This window comes from Mustela nigripes, chromosome 4 (assembly GCF_022355385.1).
Source record: "Mustela nigripes isolate SB6536 chromosome 4, MUSNIG.SB6536, whole genome shotgun sequence".
Lineage (NCBI taxonomy): Eukaryota > Metazoa > Chordata > Mammalia > Carnivora > Mustelidae > Mustela > Mustela nigripes.
Genome location: NC_081560.1, coordinates 583,508 through 591,206, shown reverse-complemented (window position 1 = coordinate 591,206; position 7,699 = coordinate 583,508). Strand labels below are relative to the sequence as shown.

Sequence of the window (7,699 nt, the reverse complement as noted above, 5' to 3'; positions counted from 1 at the left end):
GGGGATGGGCGGAGGGGGATGGGCGGAGGGGGATGGGCGGAGGGGATGGGCGGAGGGGGATGGGCGGAGGGGGTGCGCACCGATTCCACCAAGGGTCCCGCTTCCACCAGCGACGCTCTCACGCGTTCAGGGCACTTTCCTGAAGAGAATGCGCGGCCCTGACAGAGGGAAAGGCCCAGGGAACCGCAGGGAGGGGCTCCTGGTCAGTTGTCACCTCCATCTCACGACGCGCAGTCGGTTGTCACCTCCAGGTCAGGACGCAGACTGTCGGGGAATCAGGAAGTGCTTCCCACGTGCACATTACTACGAGCAGAAGGAAGGCATACTTCAGGATTTCTCGAAAATCTTCGATCCGGAAGGGAAGTTACAACGTGGCGCTGAGGAGCGCTGAGAGCCCGTGCGTGTTCTTGGTGGAGCAGGCAAGGCCGGGGCAGAAATCAAGGAGAAGTTTGCAGACCGTCGTTGCCAGCACCGCGGATGCCGGTGGGAGCCGCGGCGTCGGGAGCTGCTGGGAGACGGCCAACTGAAACCCGCGAGCCAGCGCGGCAGTGTAACAGGAAGACGGGCACAAAGAAGGGACGGCAAAGGCCACCGCGCTAACCTGTCAACAGAGACTCTCGGGGTAGCACCTTTGATTTCCCTGCTGTTTTCCACGTCTCCAAGCTTCTACTGTGAGCACACGGCCGTAAAGATGAGGCGTCGGAGGAGGTACCGAAGCCAGAAAGGAGGAGGAGGAGGACCCAAGCCCAGGAGAGGCACACAAGTGTGCGGTGAGCCTCAGGAGAGCCCCTGCGGACCGTGCCTGTCCAGACCGGAGCCCAGCAGCCAGCGTGAGCCCACGGGGGCTGAGAAGCGCAAGTTCACATCCTCTGTGTGGAGAAGGGACGCAGATATCCAGAGACGGTGAAACGGCGCGGAGCCGCTCTGCCCATCTGCTCTCCTGACAGCTGGCTCAAGGCTAAGCCACGCCGTGAGGAAAGCACAGTGACTGGCCGACACGGGACTTTTCTGCAGGTCTGCAGGTCCACTGCAAGGGACCGGGACTTCCCCTGGGACTTGGTGAGAGGAAGCGCTTGGGACAGCACAGCTCGTGGCAAAAGCAACAGCTAGCCGGGGAGGGGCCACACTACTGGTCACTCCCCAGAGAAGGCCACGGAGCGAGGCCTCCCCCCGCCCCGGGGCCCAGACACCCCATCTTCCCTCTGTCTCTTCTCCACGGAAGGGGCAGATCATCATTCAGACATGAGCACAGAAATAAGGAACCATGATTCCTTAAAGAAATTACTGCTCTGACCCTAGGCACATGGACTCCCAGGACACTTAAAAAGAACCAGCACAGGTTACAAATGCCCCACCATCTGGATACACACTAAATCCACACCACTTTCCTCCCAAGACTCAGGAGTTGGTCAAGGAAACAACTGCTTCCCAGCGGTCCAGTGCAACATAGATCACTGAAAACGTGCGAGCTGCCCCAAAAGTGAAGGACTGTAGAGTAGTCAAATCCTAAATCTCTTACTAATTTCTTGAAGCCTCAAGATTAGTCTCAATTGCATTCCCCTACCAAAGCATGCTCAGGGCGGGCCTTCCACGGACAAGTACTGGCTGAGAGACCGGATAAAAGAAAAAGCGAATGGCCACTCGTCATCATTTCCACAGCGTCCAGAGGTCTTCGCAGGAGACACTGCCATAGCCTTGAACGTTAGGGCTGGCATGCAATTTCACGCTAGCTCCCAAAAGCTTGCTTCAGGAACTGCCCAAGGGAATGACGTCATTGGTGAAGATCAAACCCACAGATTCGGCCTCTACAACTTGCTGATGAAATGATGCTGCCTCAGGGCGCCTGGGTGGCTGACTCGTTCGTTAAGCGTCTGCCTTCGGCTCAGGTCATGGTCCCAGGGTCCGGTGACAGATTCCCACATCGGGCTCCCTGCTCAGTGGGAAGCCTGCTTCTCCCTCTACCACTCCCTCTGCTTGTGTTCCCTCTCTCGCTGTGTCTCTGTCAAATAAATAAATAAAATCTTTTTTAAAAAGATAAAACAAAATGAAGATGTTGCCTCAACATCTTTATCCAGAATTTATGACACCATGAACTTGTGGTTTACCAAGACAAAACTACTATGAACTCTGCGTCCCTGGCGTCCAGAAATCAGGACAGAACCAGACCATCACCGATCCCACAACTGCTTCACTCCCTGAACAGCACAGTCCAAACAGCAGCACCTTCCAAACAAGAACTGAAAATGGTCACCATAAAGCTGATTTGTAAAGTCTGTTCTGTGGGAACCCACTGCTAAGCTCCCTGAAATGAGCCTTAGCTGGTCCCAAACACCAAGCCTGGCTTCCTGGAGAAGCAGAGCCCACCTCCCAGGGGCCAGAGGGGCCCGGGCCTGTCCAGACCCTGCAGAGGCCAGAGAGGCCTGGGCCTGTCCAGACCCCGCAGGCTTCCTCAGGCTCTCCAGGTGGCCACAACTCATACGGCTGAGGTTTCACTGCTACTCCTTGATCTCTTTCCAGACCAACTCTACTTTTTCATGGTCCCCCAGGCGTCAAATTACAGCTGCGTATCATTCTATTTTTTCAGAGCGATCCAACAGAGGAGCTCTATCAAATTTCCCGCAGCGCGCAGGGTACCCCAGCAGATCGCGACCTGCCGTTGACAAGACCCACCGTGATCACTGAACACGAAAATGAAAGTAAAAAACTGCTCAGAGCACGGCCAACAAAAACAGTGATTTGGCCGGCTCCCACCTCGAGAAGGCTTCGGAAGGACCAGAAGGAAGAAGGGGGAGAGGAGGGACGTGCCTTCGTGTCTGTGCGCTCAGAGCCTGTGCCAACCGAGGGCCAGCAGCTCCCCAGAAAGGGCCAACGCAAGAATGAGGCAGCAGGACGTGGCTTCAGACCTGACCCCAGCTGGCCCTCCGTCCAGGTGCAGCCCTGGCCACACCCCCCACCCCACAGCTCGGACCCCAGGGCTCATCCTCATGGACCAATGCTGTTTCCTGGAGGGCAAGGCCGTCCAGGAGGGACAGGGTTTTGCCCCTCCCCCAGCTCAGCCTCTAGTCCCTGCCTTCATGGCCCCCTCAAGCGTCCATCCCTGGACTTCTGGGGCCACACTGTGCACAGGTTCTTGTATAGCTCCCCGCTCAACACTACCCCACCCGGCAGACCACCTTCTAGGCACCAGCTATCTGCCTGACCACCCCTCTGAGACACTGAAGACATTTCCACCACAAAGCTTCCATCGGAATCCAGAACAGGGGTCTCCTGGCTCCTCAGGGCCACCCCTGGGGGTGCTGAGAGCATGGCTGGAGTCCTGGCTGGTACGGAGCAGCTCCTGGGTCAGCAGGCCTAAACGCGGTTGGTCTGCCTTTCCAAGTTCAGCAGACTCCGAAATGTCTTTACTAGGTAAGTGTTACTACCAGAGTAACACAGGACTCCTTTAATAAACAGATCTTTGATCACACGTTACCCCCCATCTATTCCCTCTCCACACTGCCCAGTTCCCCCCAAAACACAAGCGGTGCTTGTCACATTCTCCCTCCTGGTCACCCGCTGGCTGTGGGAGTGGGGTCATATACACAGGCTTTCCCAGAAACTAGGATCAGATGAGAACCACTGCTCTGCAACTTACTTTTCCTACTTACCATACAAGGGACATTTTCCTGGTCAGGAAACATGTGAGTCATTGTCCGTCCCTGCGTAACCGCCATACCACGGATACGCCGTCATTTCTGGAGCCGTTCCCCTGTCCGCGGATTGACAGGTGTTACAGGTTTTGCCAATAAAAATACTGCTGCAGACCTTTGTTTTTATATATGTGAGTCCCCAAAACCAATCAAATCACCAGTGTACTGGTCCTTTAACAGACAATGTCAGATTACGTTCCCAAAGACTGTGACCGGCTCACACGCTCGCCCGCAGAGCAGGTCTATGCCCGCCTCCCTGAGCTCCCGCCAGCACCGGATGTGTTGTTACTCTTCAATTTTTGGCAATCTTCTGAGCATGGTTTATGTTTACATTTCCCTGGTTCGCAGTAAGGACAAACGTGTTTTCATATAACACGGGGACCATTTATTTACGTCTTTGCGCCGTGTCCTAGTCAGTGCCGTTCTGACCTGGCACAGCAGCTCTCCGCACTGCAGAAGCAGCTCTGGCCCACCATGTTGCTACGGGTCCTCCCAGTCAGGGTGTCGTCTCTCTTTTCAAGTGTGACATTAAATCAGACAGTGTTCCTGACGTGCATGTGGCGTCTGAGGCATCCCCAGGTGTACCGTTCGTCGGCACTGAGCGCGCGCACCACCAGCGCCATCGTCCCCAGAACCTGCTATCTTCCCAAGCTGAAACTCTGTCCTGCTAGACATGAACTCCGTCCCCCGCCCCAGCCCCCGTGCCCACCGGTCTCTACGAATCTGATGGCTCCTGGGACTTCAGAGGTCAAATCCCAGAGCATACGCCCCGCCCCCTTTTCTTTACGATTTTTCTTTATTGGAGAGAGAGGCAGAGAGAGCAAGCATGGGAGGCAGGAAGACGGCGCAGGCTCCCCGCCGGGCACAGAGCCCCACACCGGGCTGGATCTCACGATCGAGATCACGGCCCGAGTCGAATCCAGGAGTCGGACGCTGAATGGCACCTCTGAGCACCTGCCGTTTCGTGACAGTTTAACCTCCCTGAGCACGATGCCCTCCAGGTTCACGCATGGCGCGGTGGGTGTTGGAAATCCCTCCCTGCCGAGGCTGGCGGTACCCCACGGTCCATGTGTGCGCCTTCCTGCGACTCACCTGTCAGTGCAGGTTCGTGTCGTGTCTCCCTCCTGGCTGTCGTGCACGACGCTGCTGTGGACACAGGTGCCGAGAGCAGCCTGGGTCCCAGCTTCCCAGGCCTCGGGCGCTGTTTCGAGGATGCTGATGACATGCTAATTCGGTGTTTTGCGGACCCGCCCCCTCCTTTCCTAGGGGGCTGTGCGGCCTTACGCTCCCCCCAACTCCGGGCGAGGGGTCAGATCCCGCCACATCCTCACCAGCACTTCCTGTTTTCGGTTTTCGTTTTTTACAGTAGCCGTCCTGACACATGTGAGCTGGCAAATATGTTTATCTTTTGACTTTCTTTATGAAGTATCTTGTTTCACGGAAACATTTTAATTTTAACTATGATTTAAAAGTTCTGTTGGGCAGTTTGAGAACACGGAGAAGGTTAAGAGGCTTGCACATTTCCGTCTGTACCTCAAGCAAAGGAAGGGGAGTGGGAGGGGAAGAAAAGGAACCTGTGTGTGACCACAGAGTGTGCTGGACTCCACATGGCGGCTCGCCCTGTGCGTCCCTGCGAAGCTGCTGGGCCACACCTCCCTGCCCAGCCAGCTGTCAGGCTGAAAGACATCAGGGTGAGCCAGACCCACAAGGCACACTGTCCTGGTCACTCTCTGTCTGCTACTCACAGGACAGGATTTTGTGAGACTGGATGGTGCCGCTTTGCTGCTTCCTAGACCTTAACTGTATGGAAAATACGAAATATTGTGTCTCCAGACGTCAAAGCCTGCACACGTATATTCACATTTAAATGACTTTCATGGGGGCACCTGGGTGGCTCAGTGGGTTAAAGCCTCTGCCTTCGGCTCAGGTCATGATCCCAGGGTCCTGGGATCGAGCCCCACATCGGGCTCTCTGCTCGGCAGGGAGCCTGCTTCCCTCTCTCTCTGCCTGCCTCTCTGCCTGCTTGTGATCTCTCTCTGTCAAATAAATAAATAAAATCTTTTAAAATAAATAAATAAATAAATAAATAAATAACTTTCTTGTTCCAAAGAACTATTCTGTCGTACAGAACGCTGATGCGACTGCGTGTGCCGGAGAGGCAAGCTGAGGCTGGGGAAGGAAACCTCCAGAGTGGCCCGGACTTCAGGCCTGGTTTCATCAAGGACAAAGAAGAGGGAAGGACGCTGGTTGTTACTGTGCTGATTAAACACACACGTTTCCTCTCTAACCCTACTTCACTGCGGGCAGGGGGCATGATTTTAAAACAGGATTATTTTTTAAAAGCCGCCTCCCGATAGAAGCTACACAAGGTACAGTCACAAGTGGCCTGGGGGGGGGGAGGCCGAGGGTCAGGCCTGCGTGTGTGGAGGAGCCAGCAGACATCCCGGGCTGGGAGGGCAGCCTGAGCTCCACATCCTCCCCGCAAGGGCGTCCTAACAGACTGTCCCTCCGGCCCCAGTCAGGGTTTCCTCAGGCTGCACACAATGCTTTCCCCAAACCCCTGCCACGGCCAAAATAAGACAGATGAGCACCCACAAAACCGAGCGACCCAGCGCTGTGGCAGTTTGTCTCCAGGGCACATGAGCCACCAGGGACACAGGCACCACTGTTCCCAGCCCCGAAGCCCCCGGTCCGGGACACGGGGCCGCTGTCTCGGCAGGACGCACCAAGCACCTGGATTCTGACTGTCTGAGCCCCGTGGTGGCCGCGCTGCCCCCACAAGGGCCAGCGGAGCCGCAGCAACCTCGGGCAGAAGGCGCCTCTCCCTCCCCAACAGCCTCTGTAGAAGGAGCCCCTCCACACACACCCCTGCTGGCGCCGGGCACTGGGGGAGCGACATGCCCGTGTCAGCATCGCCCCTAACTCTGCCCACGGACCTGGGGAAACAGGCGGGTCCCTGCCCCGCAGTCCGGTCTTCCGGAGCGACCCGCACCCCCCGCAGACCCAGTGCCCCACGTGAGTCCTTTCCTTCAGAAGCCACGCCGGGCGAGCCCCCCACGCTGGCACTGCGCCCTCCCTCTGCCCTCCTCACCGGAGGGCCACTACCAGGGGCCACAGCTGCCCCCGACCGGCTGCCCTCAAACAAGATGCCGGGTCTCTGCTGAGATGCATCCCTCAGAAGCCGGGCAGCTGAGCCCGCCCCGTCTGGCCCTGCCCGGTGGGGCTTCTCCCTGCACCCTCGGCACTGGCGGCCCCCACTGGACACTCCTTGGCCCCACGAGAGAAGACCTGGCAGGCCGAAGGACAAACGGTCGCCCGCCGAAGGAGCAAGAGCCCGCGGAGGGGGGTGGAAGGTCCCACCGGGGTCAGGGCCGCGTGTCCAGCCCCGGGGTCAGAGAGCTGCCATGAGTGCCTGTCCGTCCCGGGGTACGACGAGACAGAAACACGGACCAAAGCCGTGCATATGAACGACGTGTCCCGCCTGTGCCCAGTGTCCACTGAGTTCTCACTCCCGCCCTGGGGGGTTTCCTCCCCTCGGCCCTCTGCAGGGTGCTGGAGAGAGTGAGGCGCACCCAGCACATGGCGTCGGCCCCGGCAAGCCCAGCCCCGCTGCGGGGTCGGCCGCGCCGCACACTTACCGTTGACGCAGGTCTCAGACGGTCTGCAGAGGCCATCCTCGAACAGGCAGCCTGCGGAAGAAGACAAGAGAGAAAAAAGGACTCAGTGCTACGAAGCACGGGGCAGCTCTCCACGGCCGCGGCACCTGCGGACTCCTGGGTGTCCCAGAAACGAGGCAGCCGCCCCCCCCAACAGGCTCATGCGACGCGGCATCTTCGAGAGCAGCTGAACCTGTGAGCCTGGCTCGAGTCAGTGAGAGGACGGACGTGTGTGTGGACTGGCTCCCCATCGGGAGGACCCTCGAGTACGCCCCGTCCCTTCCGGCAGCAGGGCAGGGCTGCCTGCCCAAGGACACCCTCCAGAGCAGCGGAGGGAGCGTGGGGGTGAGCCAT

The 7,699-nt window shown here is 57.9% G+C and overlaps 1 protein-coding gene across 1 annotated transcript in view; it reads right to left on the bottom strand.

The window, feature by feature from the left end:
- Positions 1-7,376, bottom strand: part of PTPRN2 (protein tyrosine phosphatase receptor type N2) — a 606,978-nt gene extending 599,602 nt beyond the window's left edge. The window contains exon 1 of the mRNA XM_059395999.1: positions 7,328-7,376. The gene's annotated coding sequence lies outside the window, so the exon portion shown is untranslated. The remainder of the gene's footprint in view (positions 1-7,327) is intronic.
- Between the last annotated feature and the right edge of the window lie 323 nt (positions 7,377-7,699).